Below are 19,314 nucleotides of genomic sequence, written 5' to 3'. Positions count from 1 at the left end.
TTTCAGGGTCAACCAAATCTGCCAAGATGCTACTATTGATCCTGCTTGCTTCTAGAATCTTCCCTTGTGTGTCCAGCACCTTGGGCCCTTCTGGATGTGGTGCGGGTAGCTTGTATGCCAGGCCTTGGTCTCATGGGTTGGCCTGCAAGTTGGGCGGGCGTTCTAAACTTGCTTGCTAGGCTTTGAGCGCAGATACTCGCTAGCACACCTGGTCTGCGGGCCTCAACCTCTGTCTCGCCAGCTGGTGGGCCTGATGTGCCTGGCGTGCCCCTCCCGGGGCATGACACTTAGCCCTTATATTGGCCCTCTATCCCTCATCAAACCTCGAGAACTCACACCCCCTTAAAGAGCATTTGAGATTTTATAGGTTTGCTGCCAATAGCCATTAAAGTGTCTGAAATGGGGACACTTTTTTCAAACAGTCACAAAATCTTCTCCACTTCGAGTTTTTAGCTGAATTTTTTTGTGCATGTTAAAAAAAATACAAGGATCACCTCTACCAAATTTGGGGACAAAATTCTTTCTAAAACAATTTTAAAAAATCCTGAACCGCAAAATGTTTCAAAAATCATGAAAAATAGAAAACGGGTCGTCGTGCCACGTAACTTCACATGAAGGCTTAGGGGACCATTGTATGAATTTATAAGCCATAAAAATGGCATTGGCATGGCAGAAATATGAAGATGTGCTTGAACCCACCTACCACTCGTTCGATCTCCGACTTGCGCATCCTACCTCTCTGGTCGGCTGAGCGCCCGTACGCTCGTTTTGTGGGTTGACTTAGGCATACCGAGTTCATCCCTAGTCTAAGCATACGGATTTCATTCCCAGTCTAAGATCAGACCGGACCAAGGGTTGCGGCAGCAGGATCGACAGCGTGTAGGGGCGACCAATCCAATCCCTAGCTTGCGCATTCTGCCTCTTTGATCGGCTGAGAGCCCGCACGCCCGTTTCGTGGGTTGCCTTAGGCATAGGGAGTTCATTCCATGTCTAAAAGCCAGCCAGATCGAGGGTTGTGACAGCGGGACCGACAGCACACAGAGGGGGACTGGGCCGATGCCCGGCTTGCATATTATGCCTCTCCGGCCGGCATAGCACCCGCACGCTCGTTTCATGGGTTGACTTAGGCATACGAGTTCATTCCCATTCTAAGATTGGACCGGACCAAGGGTTGCGGATGCAAGATCGATAGCACACAAGGGGGGACTGGGCCGGTCCCCAACTTGCGCATTCTACCTCTCCGGCCGGCTGAGCGCCTGCACGCTCATTTCGTGGGTTGCCTTAGGCATATGGAGTTCATTACATGTCTAAGCCTACGAAATTCATTCACAAACTAAGATCGGACCAGATCGAGGGTTGCAGTAGTGGGATCGGCAGCAAGATCGACAGCACGCAGGGGGGATTAGATCGATCCCCAGCTTGTGCATTTTGTCTTTTCGACTGGCTGAGTGCCCGTACGCTCGTTTCATGGGTTGGCTTAGGCATACGGAGTTCATTCCATGTCTAAGCCCCAGCCAGACCGAGGGTTGTGGTAGCAGGATCGGCAGCGGGATCGATAGCACGTAGAGGGGGATCGGGCTGATCCCCGGCTTGCGCATTATGCCTCTCCGGTCGACTGAGCACCTGCACGCTCGTTTCGTGGGTTGACTTAGACATACAGAGTTCATCGCCAGTCTAAGCATACAGAGTTCATTCCCTTTCTAAGATCGATCCGGACCGAGGGTTGCGACAGCAGGATTGACAATACGCAGAGGGGACCGGGCCAATCCCCGACTTGCGCATTCTGCCTCTCCGATCGACTGAGCGCCCGCACGCCCGTTTCATGCATTGGCTGAGGCATAGGGAGTTCATTCCATGTCTAAGCCCCAGCCGGACCAAGGGTTGTGGTAACGAGACTGGGAGCACGAAGAGGGGGACCGGACCTATCCCTGGCTTGCGCATTATGCCTCTTCGGTCGGCTCAGTGCCCGCACGCTCATTTCGTGGGTTGACTTAAACATACAGAGTTCATTCCCAGTCTAAGATTAGACCAGATCGAGGGTTGCGACAACAGGATCGATAGGTTGTAGGGGGGATCAGACCGATCCCTAGCTTGCGCATTCTGCCTCTCCGACTGGCTGAGCGCCCGCACGCTCGTTTTGTGGGTTGGCTTAGGCATACGGAGTTCATTCCATGTCTAGGCATACAGAGTTCATTCCCAGTCTAAGATTTTGAGCCACAGTGCACATACTGGGTTCAGGCATGTGCTGGTGCCACATTTTTTTTGCCCGAGGCACCATCGTCGGAGCATCATCGGAGAGCCAACCGACAATATTGGGAGTTCTGGCGATTGGGGGGCCGGGGGGTGTGCGCACATGATGTGCAATGGGTGCTGGTACTTGGCCCCTATCCCTCATCAAACCTCGAGAACTCACACCCCCTTAAAGAGCATTTCAGATTTTATAAGTTTGCTGCCAGTAGCCATTAAAGTGTCTGAAATGGGGACACTTTTTTCAAACGGTCACAAAATCTTCTTCACTACGAGCTTTTAGTTGAATTGTTTTGTGCATGCCAACAAAAATACAAGGATCACCTCTACCAAATTTGGGGACAAAACTCTTCCTAAAAGATTTTAAAAAATCCTGAACCATAAAAAGTTTTGAAAATCGTGAAAAATAGAAAACGGTTCATCTTGCCACGGAACTTCACATGAAGGCTTAGGGGACCATTGTATGAATTTACAAGCCATAAAAATGGCATTGGCATGACAGAAATATGAAGATGTGCTTGAACCCACCTACCACCCATTTGATTCCCAGCTTACGCATCTGCCTCTCTGGTTGGCTGAGCGTCCGCACGCTCCTTTTGTGGGTTGACTTAGGCATACGGAGTTCATCCCCAGTCTAAGCATACGGATTTCATTCCCAGTCTAAGATCGGACTGGACCAAGGGTAACGGCAGCAGGATCGACAGCACGTAGGGGTGACCGGGCCGATCCCCGGCTTGCACATTCTGCCTCTTCGATCGGTTGAGAGCCCGCACGCTCGTTTCGTGGGTTGGCTTGGGCATAGGGAGTTCATTCCATGTCTAAGCCCCAGGCGGACCGAGGGTTGTGGTAGCGGGACCGACAGCACGCAGAGGGGGATCGGGCTGATCCCCAGCTTGCGCATTATGCCTCTCCAACCGGCTCAGCGCCTGCACGCTCATTTCATGGTTTGACTTAGGCATACGGAGTTCATTCCCACTCCAAGATTGGACGGGATCGAGCGTTGCGGCAGCAGGATCGACAGCACGCAGGGGGAGACCGGGTCGGTCCCTAGCTTGCGTATTCTGCCTCTCAGGCCGACTGCGCACCCGCACGCTCATTTCGTGGGTAGGTTTAGGCATACGAAATTCATTCCATGTCTAAGCATACAGAGTTCATTCCCAGTCTAAGATCGGACCAAACTAAGGGTTGCGGAAGCAGGACCAGCAGCAAGATCAACAACATGCAGAGGGGGGACCGGGCCGATCCCCAGCTTGCGCATTCTGCCTCTCCAGCCGGCTGAGTGCCCGCACGCTCGTTTCGTGGGTTGGCTTAGGCATACGGAGTTCATTCCATGTCTAAGTCCCAGTTGGACCAAGGGTTGTGGTAGCAGGATCGGTAGCGGGATCGGTAGCACACAGAGGAGGACTGGGTTGATCCCCGACTTGCGTATTATGCTTCTCCGGCCGGCTGAGCGCCCCCACGCTCGTTTCATGGGTTGACTTAGGCATATTGAGTTCATCACCAGTCTAAGCATACGGAGTTCATTCCCAGTCTAAGATCAAACCGAACCGAGGGTTGCGGCAGTAGGATCGGCAGCACGCAGGGGGGACCAGGCCTATCCCCGACTTGCGCATTCTACCTCTCCTGTCGGTTGAGCGCTCGCATGCCCATTTCGTGGCTTAGCTTAGGCATAGGGAGTTCATTCCATGACTAAGCCCCAACCGGACCGAGGGTTGTGCCAGCGTGACCGACAGCACGTAGAGAGGGACCAGGTCGATTTTTGGCTTGCGCATTATGCCTCTCCGGTCGGCTCAGCGCTCGAATGCTCCTTTTGATGGGTTGACTTAGGCATATGGAATTCATTCCCAGTCTAAGATCGGATCAGACCGAGGGTTATGGTAGCAAGATCGATAGCACACAGTGGGGGATCGGACCGGTCCCCGACTTGTACATTTTACCTTTTCGATCGACTGAACGCCTGCACGCTCGTTTCGTGGGTTGGCTTAGGTATACAGAGTTCATTCCATGTCTAAGCATATGGAGTTCATTCCCAATCTAAGATCGGACTGGACCGAGGGTTACGGCAGTAAGACCAATAATAGGATCGACAGCATGCAGGGGGGACCGGGTCGATCCCCGACTTACGCATTCTACCTCTCTGGCCGGCCTCTCCGATCGGTGAGCGCCTGCACGCTCGTTTCATGGGTTGACTTAGGCATACGGAGTTCATCCCCAGTCTAAGCAAATGGAGTTCATTCCCAGTCTAAGATCGAACCAGATCGAGGGTTACGGCAGTAGGATCGACAGCACGCAGGGGGGACCGGGTCAATCCCCGGCTTGCGCATTCTACCTCTCCGACCGACTGAGCACCCGCTCGCCCGTTTCGTGGGTTGGCTTAGGCATAGGGAGTTCATTCCATGTCTAAATGCTAGCCAGACCGAGGGTTGTGGTAGCGGGACTGGCAGCACATAGAGGGGGACCGAACCGATCCCCGACTTGCGTATTCTGCCTCTTTGGCTGATTGAGCACCCACAGGCTCATTTCGTGGGTTGGCTTAGGCATACGGAATTCATTCCATGTCTAAGCATATGGAGTTCATTCCCAGTCTAAGAGTTTGAGCCACGGTGCACATGCTGGGCTTGGGCATGTGCTGGTGCCACATTTTTTTCACCCGAGGCACCATCGTCGGAGCATCACCGGAGAGCCTAACCGACGGTATTGGGGGTTCTGGCGATTGGAGGGGCCGAGGGGGGTGTGGGCACATGATGTGCGATGGGTGCTGGTACTTGGCCCTTAAATTGGCACCCTATCCCTCATCAAACCTCAAGAACTCACACCCCCTTAAAGAGCATTTGAGATTTTATAGGTTTGCTGCCGGTAGCAATTAAAGTGTCTGAAATGGGGACACTTTTTTCAAACGATCACAAAATCTTCTCCACTTCGAGTTTTTAGCTGAATGTTTTTTTGCATCCCAAAAAAAATACAAGGATCACCTCTACTAAATTTGGGGACAAAACTCTTTCTAAAAATTTTTTAAAAAATCCCGAACCGAAAAAGTTTCAAAAATCATGAAAAATAGAAAGTAGGTCGTCTTGTCATGAAACTTCACATGAAGGCGTAGGGGACCATTGTATGAATTTACAAGCCATGAAAATGCCATTGGCATGACAGAAATATGAAGATGTGCTTGAACCCACCTACCACCCGTTCGATCCCGGGCTTGCGCATCTTGTCTCTCTGGTCGGCTGAGCGTCCACATGCCTGTTTCATGGGTTGACTTAGGCGTACGGAGTTCATCCCCAGTATAAGCATATGGAGTTCATTCCCAGTCTAAGATTGGACCAGATCGAGGGTTGCGACAGTAGGATCGACAGTACGCAAGGGGGACCGGGCTGATCCTCGGCTTGCGCATTCTGCCTCTCCGGCTGGCTGAACACCCGCACGCCCGTTTCGTGGGTTGGCTTAGGCATAGGGAGTTCATTCCATGTCTAAGCCCCAGCCGGATCGAGGGTTGTGGCAGTGGGATCGATAGCACACAGAGGAGGATCGGGCCGATCCCCGACTTGCGCATTATGCCTCTCCGACCGGCTCAGCGCCCGCACACTCGTTTCGTGGGTTGACTTAGGCATACGGAGTTCATTCCCAGTCTAAGCATACGGAGTTCATTCCCAATCTAAGATCTAACCGGACTGAGGGTTGTGGTAGCAGGAGAGGGATCGGGCTGATTCTTGGCTTGCACATTATGCCTCTCCGATCGGCTCAGCACCTGCACGCTCATTTTGTGGGTTGACTTAGGCATATGGAGTTCATTCCCAGTCTAAGATCGAACCAGACTGAGGTTGTGGTAGCAGGATCGACAGCATGTAGGGGGGACCGGGCCGGTCCTCGACTTGCGCATTCTGTCTTTCCGATCGACTGAGCACCCGTATGCTTGTTTCATGGGTTGGCTAAGGCATACAGAGTTCATTCCATGTCTAAGCTTACGGAGTTCATTCCCAGTCTAAGATCAAATCAGACCGAGGGTTGTGGCAGCAGGACCAGCAGTAGGATCAACAGCACACGGGGGGGACCTGGTCGATCCCTGGCTTGCACATTCTACCTCTCTGGCCGACTAAGCGCTCGCACGCTCATTTCGTGGGTTGACTTAGGCATACAAAGTTCATTCCCAGTGTAAGATCTAACCGGACCAAGGGTTGCCGCAACAGGATCGACAGCACGCAGGGGGGACCGAGCTAATCCCTGGCTTGCGCATTCTGCCTCTCCAGTCGGCTGAGCGCCCGCGCTCCCGTTTCGTGGGTTGGCTTAGCCATAGGGATTTCATTCCATGTCTAAGCCCCAGCCGGACCGAGGGTTATGGTAGTGGGACTGGCAGCACATAGAGGGGGATCAGGCCGATCCCTGACTTGCGTATTATGCCTCTCCGATCGGTCAGCACCCGCACGCTCGTTTCGTGTGTTGACTTAGGCATACAGAGTTCATCTCCAGTCTAAGCATACGAAGTTCATTCCCAGTCTAAGATCTAACCGGATTGAGGGTTGTGGCAGCAGGATCTATAGCACACAGGGGGACTGGGCCGATCCTTGGCTTGCACATTCTGCCTTTCTGGTCGGCTAAGCGCCTGCACGCTCGTTTCGCGGGTTGGCTTAGGCATACAGAGTTCATTCCATGTCTAAGCATACGGAGTTCATTCCCAGTCTAAGAGTTTGAGCCATGGTGCACATGCTGGGCTCAGGCATGTGTTGATGCTACATTTTTTTCGCCCGGGGCACCATCGTTGAAGCATCGCCGAAGCGCCTAACAGGCGGCATTGGGGGTTCCGGGGGGTGTGCACACATGATGTGCAATGGGTGCAAGTACTTGGCCCTTATATTGTTCCCTATCCCTCATCAAACCTCGAGAACTCACACCCCCTTAAAGAGCATTTGAGATTTTATAGGTTTTCTGCCAGTAGCCATTAAAGTGTCTGAAATGGGGACACTTTTTTCAAATGGTCATAAAATCTTCTCCACTTTGAGTTTTTAGCTGAATGTTTTTATGCATGCCAACAAAAATACAAGGATCACCTCTACTAAATTTGGGGACAAAAATCTTTCTAAAAAAATTAAAAAAAATCCCGAACCGTAAAAAGTTTTGAAAATCATGAAAAATAGAAAACGGGTCGTCTTGCCACGAAACTTCACATTAAGACGTAAGGGACCACTGTATGAATTTACAAGCATAAAAATGGCATTTGCACTGTAGAAATATGAAGATGTGCTTGAACCCACCTACCACCCGTTTGATCCTCGGCTTGCGCATCCTGCCTCTCTAGTCGGCTGAGCGTCTGCATGCTAGTTTCATGGGTTGACTTAGGCATATGGAGTTCATCCCCAGTCTAAGCATATAGAGTTCATTCCCAGTCTAAGATCGAACCAGACCAAAGGTTGTGACAGAAGGATCGGTAGTACACAGGGGGAACCGGGTCAATCCCCGGCTTGCGCATTCTGCCTCTCCGACCGGCTGAGCGCCCGCACGTCATTTCATGGGTTGGCTTAGGGATAGGGAGTTCATTTCAATGTCTAAGACCCAGCCAAACAGAAGGTTGTGGCAGCGGGACCGACAGCACGTAGAGGGGGATCAGGTCGATTCCCGACTTGTGCATTTTGCCTCTTCGACCGGCTTAGCGCCCGTACGCTCGTTTTGTGGGTTAACTTATGCATATGGAGTTTATTCCCAGTCTAAGATCGACCAGACTGAGGTTGTGGTGGCAGGATTGACAGCACGTAGGGGGGATCGGGCTGGTCCTCGACTTACGCATTCTGTCTCTCTGGTTGGTTGAGCGCCCGTACGCTTGTTTCATGGGTTGGCTAAGGCATATGGAGTTCATTCCCAGTCTAAGATTGGACCAGACCGAGGGTTGAGGCAGTAGGACCAGCAGTAAGATCGACAGCACACGGGGGGGGACCTGGTCGATCTCCGGCTTGCACATTCTACCTCTCTGGCTGACTGAGCACCCGCACGCTCATTTCATGGGTTGACTTAGGCATACGGAGTTCATTCCCAGTCTAAGATCTAATCAGACCAAGGGTTGCGGTAGCAGGATCGACAGCACGCAAGGGGGACCAAGCTGATTCTCGGCTTGCGCATTCTGCCTCTCCAGTCGGTTGAGCGCCCGCGCGCTCATTTCATGGGTTGGCTTAGGCATAGGGAGTTCATTCCATGTCTAAGCCCTAACTGGACCGAGGGTTATGGCAGCGGGACCAGCAGCATGTAGAGGGGGATCGAGCCGATCCCTAACTTGCGCATTATACCTCTCCGGTTGGCCAGTGCCCGCATGCTCATTTCGTGTGTTGACTTAGGCATAAGGAGTTCATCCCCAGTCTAAGCATACGAAGTTCATTCCCAGTCTAAGATCTAATTGGATTGAGGGTTGCGACAGTAGGATCAACAGCACGCAGTGGGACCAGGCCGATCCTCGGCTTGCGCATTCTGCCTTTCCGATCGGCTAAGTGCCCGCACGCTCATTTCGCGGGTTGCCTTGGGCATACGAAGTTCATTCCATGTCTAAGCATACGAAGTTCATTCCCAGTCTAAAAGTTTGAGCCACGGTGCACATGCTGGGCTCAGGCATGTGTTGATGCTGCATTTTTTTCGCCCGGGGCACCATCATCGAAGCATCGCCAGAGCATCACCGAAGAGCCTAACAGGCGGCATTGGGGGTTCTGACGATTGGGGGGGCTGGGGGGTGTGCGCACATGATGTGCGATGGGTGCAGGTACTTGGCCCTTATATTGGCCCCTATCCCTTATCAAACCTTGAGAACTCACACCCCCTTAAAGAGCATTTGAGATTTTATAGGTTTTCTGCTAGTAGCCATTAAAGTGTCTGAAATGTGGACACTTTTTTCAAACGGTCACAAAATCTTCTCCACTTCAAATTTTTAGCTGAATTTTTTTGTGCATGCCAACAAAAATACAAGGATCACATCTACCAAATTTGGGGACAAAAATCTTTCTAAAAAAATTTTAAAAAATCCCGAACCGTAAAAATTTTCAAAAATCGTGAAAAATAGAAAACTTCACATGAAGGCGTAGGGGACCATTGTATGAATTTACAAGCCATAAAAATGGCATTGGCATGACAAAAATATGATGATGTCTTTGAACCCACCAACCACTCGGTCGATCCTCGGCTTGCGCATCCTGCCTCTCTGGTCGGCTGAGCATCCACACGCGCGTTTCATGGGTTGACTTACGCATACGGGGTTCATCCCCAGTCTAAGCATACGGAGTTCATTCCCTGTCTAAGATCAGACCAGATCATGGGTTGCGGTAGTAGGATCGATAGCACAGAGGGGCGACCGGGCCGATCCCTGAATTTCGCATTCTGCCTCTCCGACCAACTGAGCGCCCGCACGCCCATTTTCATGGGTTAGCTTAAGCATAGGGAGTTCATTCGATGTCTAAGCGCCAGTCGGACCGAGGGTTGTGGCAACTGGACCGACAGCACGGAGAGGAGGATCGAGCCGGTCCCCAGCTTGTGCATTATGCCTCTCCACCGACTTAGCACCCGCACGCTCATTTTGTGGGTTAACTTAGGCATAAAGAGTTCATTCCTAGTCTAAGATCAGACCGGACCGAGGGTTGCGACAGCAAGATCGACAGCACGCAGGGGGGATTGGGTTGGTCCCAGCTTGCGCATTCTGTCTCTCCGATCGACTGAGTGCCCACACGCTCGTTTCGTGGGTTGGCTTAGGCATATGGAGTTCATTCCATGTCTAAGCATACGGAGTTCATTCCAAGTCTAGATCAGACCAGACCGAGGGTTACGACAGAAGGACCAGTAGCAGGATCGACAGCATGGAGGGGGGATCGAGCCGATCTCCGGCTTGTGCATTATGCCTCTTCGGCCGGCTCAGCACCCGCATGCTCGTTTCGTGGGTTGACTTAGGCATATGGAGTTCATTCCTAGTCTAAGATCGAATCAATCTGAGGGTTGTGGCAGCAGGATCGACAGCACACAGGGAGGGCCAGACCTGTCATCGACTTGCGCATTTTGCCTCTCCGATCGGTTGAGTGCCCGCATGTTCATTTCATGGGTTGGCTTAGGCATACGGAGTTCATTCCATGTCTAAGTCCCAGCCAGACCGAGGGTTGTGGTAGCAAGACCGGCAGTGGGATCGACAGCATGCAGAGGGGGATCGGGCTGATCCCTGGCTTACGCATTATGCGTCTCCGACCGACTGAGCGCCCGTACGCTCATTTTATGGGTTGACTTAGGCAAATGGAGTTCATCCCCAGTCTAAGCATACAGAGTTCATTCCCAGTCTAAGATCAGACTGGACCGATGGTTACGGCAGCATGCAGGGGGGACTGACCCGATCCCCGACTTACGCATTCTACCTCTTCGGTTGGCTGAGCGCTCGCATGCCCGTTTCATGGGTTGGGTAAGGCATAGGGAGTTCATTCCACGTCTAAGCCCTAGCCGGACCAAGGGTTGTGGCAACGGGACTGATAGCACATAGAGGGGTATCGAGTCGATCCTCGGCTTACGCATTATGCCTCTCTGGCCAGCTCAACGCTCGCACGCTCGTTTCGTGGGTTAACTTAGGCATACGGAGTTCATTCCCAGTCTAAGATCAGACTGGACCGAGGGTTGTGGCAGTAGGATCGACAGCACGTAAGGGGGAACTGGGTCGGTCCCCGACTTACGCATTCAACCTCTCCGATAGGCTGAGCGCCTACACGCTCGTTTCATGGGTTGGCTTAGGCATACGGAGTTCATTCGATGTCTAAGCATATGGAGTTAATTCCCAGTCTAAGATTGGACCGGACTGAGGGTTGTGGCAGCAGGATCGACAACACGCAGGGGGGATCGGGCCGATCCTCGACTTGTGCATTCTACCTCTTCGGTAGGCTGAGCACCTGCACACTCGTTTCATGGGTTGGCTTAGGCATACGAAGTTGATTCGATGTCTAAGCATATGGAGTTCATTCCCAGTCTAAGATTGGACCGGACTGAGGGTTGCGGCAGCAGGATTGGCATCACGTAGAGGGGATCGGGCCGACCCTCGGCTTGCGCATTCTGCCTCTCTGGCCGGCTGATCTCCCGCATGCTCGTTTCATGGGTTGGCTTAGGCATACAGAGTTCATTCCATGTCTAAGCGTATGGAGTTCATTCCTAGTCTAAGATCGGACCGGACCGAGGGTTGCGGTAGCAGGACCAGTAGCAGGATCGACCGCACACATGGAGGGATTGGGTCGATCCCCGGCTTGCGTATTCTACCTCTTCGGCCGGCTGACTGCCCGCATGCTCATTTCGTGGGTTGGCTTAGGCATACGGAGTTCATTCCTTGTCTAAGACCCAGCCGGACCGAGGGTTGTGGCAGCAGGATCGGTAGCGAGATCGGCAGTACGCAGAGGGTGACCTTGCTGATCCCCAGCTTGCGCATTATGCCTCTCCGGTCGGCTGAGTGCCCGCATGCTCCTTTCATGGGTCGACTTAAGCATACAAAGTTCATCCCCAGTCTAAGCATATGGAGTTCATTCCCAGTCTAAGATCGGACCAGATCGAGGGTTGCGGTAGCAGGATCGACAGCACGTAAGGGGGACTAGGCCGATCCCCGGCTTACGCATTCTGTCTCTCCAGCCGGCTGAGCGCCCGAACACCCGTTTCGTGCGTTGGCTTAGGCATAGGGAGTTCATTCCATGTCTAAGCCCCAGTCGAATCGAGGGTTGTGGCAGCGGGACCAGCAGCACATAGAGGGGGATAGGGCCAATCCATGACTTGCGCATTATGCATCTCCGGTCGGCTCAGTGCCAAAATGCTCATTTCATGGGTTGACTTAGGCATACGGAGTTCATTCCCAGTCTAAGATCGGATCGGACCAAGGGTTGCGACAGCAAGATCGACAGCACGTAAGGGGGACCGGGTCGATCCCTGGCTTATGCATTCTGCCTCTCTGGTCGATTGAGAGCCCGCACGCTCGTTTCGTGGGTTGGCCTAGGCATACGGAGTTCATTCCAAATCTAAGCATACGGAGTTCATTCCCAGTCTAAGATCGGATCAGACCAAAGGTTGCGGTAGTAGGACTAGAAGCAGGATCGGTAGCACGTAGGGGGGACCAGGCCGATCCTCGACTTGCGTATTCTGCCTCTCTGACCGGCCTCTCTGACCGGTTGACTGCCCGCACACTCATTTCATGGGTTGACTTAGGCATATGGAGTTCATCCCCAGTCTAGGCATATGGAGTTCATTCCCAGTCTAAGATCGAACCAGACCGAGGGTTACAGTAGCAGGATCGACAGAACGTAGGGGGGACCAGGTCGATCCTCGGCTTTCGCATTCTGCCTCTCCGGCCGGCTGAGTGCCCGCACACCCGTTTCATGGGTTAGCTTAGGCATATGGAGTTCATTCCATGTCTAAGCCCCAGTCGGATTGAGGGTTGTGGTAGTGTGACCGACAGCATGCAGAAGGGGACTGACTGATCCCCGGCTTGCGCATTCTGCCTCTTCGATTGGCTGAACGCCCACGCGCTCGTTTCATGGGTTGGCTTAGGCATACGGAGTTCATTCCCAGTCTAAAAGTTTGAGCCACGGTGCACATGCTGGGCTCGGGCATGTGCTGGTGCCACTTTTTTTTTGCCCAGGGCACTATCGTCGGAGCATCGCCGGAGTGAGTAACCGGTGGTATTGGGGGTTCCGACGATTAGGGGGCCGGAGGGGTGTGCGCATATGATGTATGATGCGTGCTGGTACTTGGCCCTTATATTGGCCCCCTATCCCTCATCAAACCTCAAGAACTCACACCCCCTTAAAGAGTATTTGAGATTTTATAGGTTTGCTGCCAGTAGCCATTAAAGTGTCTGAAATGGGGACACTTTTTTCAAACAGTCACAAAATCTTCTCCACTCCGAGTTTTTACCTGAATGTTTTTGTGCATGCCAAAAAAAATACAAGGATCACCTCTACCAAATTTGGGGACAAAACTCTTTCTAAAAAAATTTTAAAAAATCTCGAACCGTAAAAAGTTTTGAAAATCATGAAAAATAGAAAACGGGTCGTCTTGCCACGAAACTTCATAGGAAGGCTTAGGGGACCATTGCATGAATTTACAAGCCATAAAAACGGCATTGGCATGGCAGAAATATGAAGATGTCTTTGAACCCACCTACCACCCGTTCGATCCCCGGCTTGCGCATCCTGCCTCTCTGGTCAGTTGAGCGTTCGCACGCTCGTTTCATGGGTTAACTTAGGCATACAGAGTTCATCCTTAGTCTAAGCATACGGAGTTCATTCCCAGTCTAAGATCAGACCAAATCGAGGGTTGCGGCAGCAGGATCGACAGCACTCAGGGGGGACCGGACCAATCCCCGAGTTGCACATTCTACCTCTCCGGCCGGCTTACTTCCCACACGCCCATTTCGTGGGTTGGCTTAGGCATAGGGAGTTCATTCCATGTCTAATCCCCAGCCGGATCGAGGGTTGTGGAAGCGGGACCGGTAGCACGTAGAGGGGGACCGGATCGATCCCCAACTTGCGCATTATGCCTTTTCGATCGACTCAACGCCTGCACGCTCGTTTCATGGGTTGACTTAGGCATACGGAGTTCATCCCCAGTCTAAGCATACGGAGTTCATTCCTAGTCTAAGATCAGACCGGATCGAGGGTTGCGGTAGCAGGATCGGTAGCACTCAGGGAGGACCAGATCGATCCTTGGCTTATGCATTCTACCTCTCCGGTATGCTGGGTGCCCGCACACCCGTTTCATGGGTTGGCTTAGGCATAGGGAGTTCATTCCATGTGTAAGTCCTAGCCGGACCGAGGGTTGTGGTAGCGGGACCGACAGCACGTAGAAGGGGACTGGGCCGATCCCTGACTTGCGCATTCTGCCTCTTCGGTCGACTGAGCTCCCGTACGCTCGTTTCGTGGATTGGCTTAGGCATACAGAGTTCATTCCTAGTCTAAGATTTTGAGCCACGGTGCACATGCTGGGTGCGGGCATGTGTTGGTGCCGCATTTTTTTTGCCCGGGGCACCATCAACGGAGCATCCTCGGAGAGCCTAACCGATGGCATTTGGCGTTCTGATGATTGGGGGGGCCAGGGGGTGTGCGCATATGATGTGCGATGGGTGCTGGTACTTGGCCCTTATATATGCCCCCTATCCCTCATCAAACCTTGAGAACTCACACCCCCCTTAAAGAGCATTTGAGATTTTATAGGTTTGCTGCCAGTAGCCATTAAAGTGTCTAAAATCAGGACACTTTTTTCAAACGATCACAAAAGCTTCTCCACTTCGAGTTTTTAGCTGAATGTTTTTGTGCATGCCAACAAAAATACAAGGATCACCTATACCAAATTTAGGGACAAAAATCTTTCTAAAAAAATTTTAAAAAATCCTGAACCGTAAAAAGTTTTAAAAATCGTGAAAAATAGAAAATGGGTCGTCTTGCCATGAAACTTCACATGAAGGCTTAGGGGACCATTGTATGAATTTACAAGCCATAAAAATGGCATTGGCATGGCAGAAATATGAAGATGTACTTGAACCCACCTACCACCCGTTCGATCCCCTGCTTCCGCATCCTGCCTCTCTGGTCGGCTGAGCATTCGTACACTCGTTTCGTGGGTTGACTTAGGCTTACGGAGTTCATCCCTAGTCTAAGCATACGGAGTTCATTCCTAGTCAAAGATCAGATCAGACTGAGGATTGCGACAGCAGGATCGGCAGCACGTAAGGGGGACTAGGCCGATCCCCGACTTGCGCATTCTACCTCTCCGGCCTGTTGAGCACCCGTACGCTCGTTTCGTGGGTTGGCTTAGGCATAGGGAGTTCATTCCATGTCTAAGCCCCAGCCAGACCGAGGGTTGTGGCAGCGGGACCGACAGCACGCAGAGGGGGATTGGGTCAATCCTCGGCTTGCATATTATGCCTCTCGGGCCAGCTCAGCACCCGCACACTCGTTTCATGGGTTGACTTAGGTGTATAGAGTTCATTCCCAATCTAAGATCAGATCAGACCGAGGGTTTTGGTAGCAGGCTCAACAGCACATAGGGGGGACCGGACCGATCCTCGACTTATGCATTCTGCCTTTCTGGTCGACTAAGCGCCTGCACGCTCGTTTCATGGGTTGGCTTAGGCATACGGAGTTCATTCTATGTCTAAGCATACGGAGTTCATTCCCAGTCTAAGATCGGATCGGACTGAGGGTTGCGGTAGTAGGACTAGTAGCAAGATCGACAGCACGTAGGGGGGATCAGGCTGGTCCCCGACTTGTGCATTCTGCCTCTCTGGCTGACTGAGCGCCCGCACGCTCGTTTCGTGGTTTGGCTTAGGCATACGGAGTTCATTCCATGTCTAAGCATACGGAGTTCATTCCCAGTCTAAGATCGGATCGGATCAAGGGTTACGGTAGCAGGACTAGTAGCAAGATCGACAGCACGCGGGGGGGATCGGGCCTATCCCCGACTTGCGCATTCTACCTCTCAATCGGTTGAGCGCCCATACGCTCGTTTCATGGGTTGGCTTAGGCATACGGAGTTCATTCCATGTCTAAGCCCCAGTCAGACGAAGGGTCGATAACACACAGAGGGGGACTGGGCTGATCCCCGGCTTGCCCATTATGCCTTTCTGGCCGACCTCTTCGGCCGGCTGAACGCCCGCACGCTCGTTTCATGGGTTGACTTAGGCATACGGAGTTCATCCCCAGTCTAAGCATACAGAGTTCATTCCCAGTCTAAGATCAGACCAGACCGAGGGTTGCGACAACGGGATCGATAGAAAACAAGGGGGATCGAGCCAATTCCTGGCTTGCCCATTCTGCCTCTCCGGCCAACTGAGTGCCCGTACGCCTGTTTTGTGGGTTGGCTTAGGCATAGGGAGTTCATTCCATGTCTAAGCCCCAGCCGAACTGAGGGTTGTGGCAACGAGACTGGCAACATGCAGAGGGGGACCGAGCAAATCCCTTGGTTGCGTATTATGCCTCTTTGGTCAGAGCATCGCCGGAGAGCCTAATCGGCGGCATTAGGGGTTCCAGCGATTGGGGGGGCCGGGGGGTGTGCGCACATGATGTGTGATGGGTGCTGGTACCTGGCCCTTATATTGGCCCCCTATCCCTCATCAAACCTCGAGAACTCACACCCCCTTAAAGAGCATTTGAGATTTTATAGGTTTGCTTCCAGTAGCCATTAAAGTGTTTGAAATGGGGCCACTTTTTTCAAACGATCACAAAATCTTCTCCACTTCAAGTTTTAAGCTGAATTGTTTTGTGCAAGCCAAAAAAAATACAAGGATCACCTCTACCAAATTTTGGGACAAAACTCTTTCTAAAAAAATTTTAAAAAATCTCGAACTGTAAAAAGTTTTAAAAATCATGAAAATTAGAAAACGGGTCGTCTTGCCATGAAACTTCACATGAAGGCCTAGGGGACCATTGTATGAATTTACAAGCCATAAAAATGGCATTGGCATGATAGAAATATGAGGATGTGCTTGAACCCACCTACCACCCGTTTGATCCCCGGCTTGCGCGTCCTGCCTCTCTGGTCAGCTGAGCGTCTGCACGCTCGTTTCGTGGGTTGACTTAGGCATATGGAGTTCATCCCCAGTCTAAGCATACGGAGTTCATTCCAAGTCTAAGATCAGATCGGACCGAGCGTTACGATAGCAGGATCGACAGCACGTAGGGGGGACCGAGTCGGTTCCCGACTTGTGCATTCTGCCTCTCCGACCAACTAAGCGCCCGCACGCTTGTTTCATGGGTTGGCTTAGGCATACGGAGTTCAATCCATGTCTAAGCATACAGTGTTCATTCCCAGTCTAAGATCGGACCAGACTGAGGGTGCGACAGCAGGATCAGCAATAGGATCGATAGTACGCTGAGGGGATCGGGCCGATCCCCGGCTTACGCATTCTGCCTCTCCGATCAGCCTCTTTGGCTAGCTGAACGCTCGCACGCTCATTTTGTGGGTTGACTTAGGCATACAGAGTTCATCCCCAATCCAATATCAGATCAGACCGAGGGTGGCGGCAGCAGGATCGGTAGCACGGAGGGGGGATCGGGCCGATCCTCGGCTTGCACATTCTGCCTCTCAGACCAACTGAGCGCTTGCATGTCCGTTTCATGGGTTTGCTTAGGCATAGGGAGTTCATTCCATGTCTAAGCCCTAGCCGGACAAAGGGTTATGGCAGCGGGACCGACAACAAGCAGAGGGGGACCGGACCGATCCTCGACTTGCGCATTCTGCCTCTCCGACTGGTTGAACGCCCGTACGCTCGCTTCATGGGTTGGCTTAGGAATACGGAGTTCATTCCATGTCTAAGCATACAGAGTTCATTCCCAGCCTAAGAGTTTGAGCCACGGTGCACATACTAGACTCGGGCATGTGCTGGTGTCGCACTTTTTTCGCTAGGGGCACCATCGCCGGAGCATCGTCGGAGAGCCTAACTGGTGGCATTGGGGTTCCGAGGATTAGGGGGGCCGGGGGGTTGTGCGCACATGATGTGCCATGGGTGCTGGTACTTGGCCCTTATATTGGCCCCCTATCTCTCATCAAACCTCGAGAACCCACACCCCCTTAAAAAGCATTTGAGATTTTATAGGTTTGCTGCCAGTAGCCATTAAAGTGTCAAAAATGGGGACACTTTTTTCAAAGGGTCACAAAATCTTCTCCACTTTGAGTTTTTAGCTGAATTGTTTTGTGCATGGCAACAAAAATACAAGGATCACCACTACCAAATTTGAGGACGAAACTCTTTCTAAAAAAATTTTAAAAAATCCCGAACCGTAAAAATTTTCAAAAATCATGAAAAATAGAAAACGGGTCGTCTTGCCATGAAACTTCACATGAATGCTTACGGGACCGTTGTATGAATTTACAAGCCATAAAAATGGCATTGGCATGACAAAAATATGAAGATGTGGTTGAACCCACCTACCACCCACTCGATCCCCGGCTTACGCATCCTGCCTCTCTGGTCGACTGAGCGTCCGCACGCTCATTTCGTGGGTTGACTTAGGTATACAGAGTTCATCCCCAGTCTAAGCATGCGGAGTTCATTCCCAGTCTAAGATCAGACCAGACCAAGGGTTGCGGCAGCAGGATCGACAGCACACAGAGGGACCGGGGCGATCCCCAGCTTGCGATTCTACCTCTCCGGCCGGCTGAGTGCCCGCACGCCCGTTTCATGGGTTGGCTTAGGCATAAGGAGTTCATTCCATGTCTAACTCCAGTCGAATCGAGGATTGTGGCAGCAGGACCGGTAGCACGCAGAGGGGACTGGGTCGATCCCCGACTTACGCATTATGCCTTTCCGGCCGACTCAATGCCCGAACGCTCGTTTCGTGGGTTGACTTAGGCATACGGAGTTCATCCCCAGTCTAAGCATACGAAGTTCATTCCCAGTCTAAGATCAAATTGGACTGAGGGTTGCGATAGCAGGATCGGCAGCACGCAGGGGCGATCGGGTCGATCCCTGACTTGCGCATTCTGCCTATCTGATCGGCTGAGCGCCCATACACCCGTTTCGTGGGTTGGCTTAGGCATAGGGAGTTCATTCCACTTCTAAGCCCCAGTGGGACCGAGGGTTGTGGCAGCAGGCCCGATAGCATGCAAAGGGGGACCGGGCCGATCCCTGGCTTGCGCATTATGCCTTTCTGACCGATTTAACGTCCGTACGCTCGTTTCGTGGGTTGACTGAGGCATACGGAGTTCATTCCTAGTGTTAGATCGGACCAGACCGAGGGTTGCGATAGCAGGATCGATAGCATGCAGGGGGGACTGGACCGGTCCCCGGCTTGTGCATTCTGCCTCTTCGGTCGGTTGAGCACCCATACACTCGTTTCATGGGTTGGCTTAGGCATACGGAGTTCATTCCATGTCTAAGCATACGGAGTTCATTTCCAGTCTAAGATTAGACCAGACCGAGGGTTGTGATAGCAGGACCAGCAGCAGGATTGACAACACGCAGGGGGGATCAGGTCGATCCCCAACTTGCGCATTCTACCTCTCCGACTGGCTGAGCGCCCGCATGCTCATTTCATGGGTTGGCTTAGGCACACGGAGTTCATTCCATGTCTAAGCCCCAGTCAGACCAAGGGTTGTGCCAAT

This window comes from Durio zibethinus, chromosome 20 (assembly GCF_047325235.1).
Source record: "Durio zibethinus cultivar Kanyao isolate XHJ-2024 chromosome 20, ASM4732523v1, whole genome shotgun sequence".
Lineage (NCBI taxonomy): Eukaryota > Viridiplantae > Streptophyta > Magnoliopsida > Malvales > Malvaceae > Durio > Durio zibethinus.
Note: the sequence above shows the minus strand (reverse complement) of the source record.